The sequence below is a fragment of the Wyeomyia smithii genome, chromosome 1 (genome assembly GCF_029784165.1).
Source record: "Wyeomyia smithii strain HCP4-BCI-WySm-NY-G18 chromosome 1, ASM2978416v1, whole genome shotgun sequence".
In the NCBI taxonomy this organism is placed as follows: domain Eukaryota; kingdom Metazoa; phylum Arthropoda; class Insecta; order Diptera; family Culicidae; genus Wyeomyia; species Wyeomyia smithii.
The window spans coordinates 88,371,722-88,372,145 of NC_073694.1; positions in this window are offsets into that span (position 1 = coordinate 88,371,722).

Sequence of the window (424 nt, forward strand, 5' to 3'; positions counted from 1 at the left end):
AATAGAAAACTCAGTCTGCTGTTTCGAAGGATGTTGCCGTCCTAGGAAGTTTTCCAGTGAATCACCACAACTTTACACTCGGATTCTGCCGTGCCGCCGTTTGCCGATAGGTAGAATAGAAATAAGGCGGGTGTTATTGCATATTCATCATTGCCTGATACTTTCGGACGGAAAAGTGTTTTAGTAATAGCGGCTATAAACACAACTACTACCCTGACAACATAAACGACGTAAAACAGGTTTTTCCGTGGAAGCTTCTTAAACATTCAAGATGGGACCGAAACAAAATTTCTCTATCGCGGCGCAGGAGCCACAAGTGGCACTTTCAATCTCCCAGTCATCCGTAAGAAGTAGATGTCACCGTCGTCTAATGCGACAGAAGTACACCAACCGTTCGGTGACAATCTGCATGAACGATGAATGT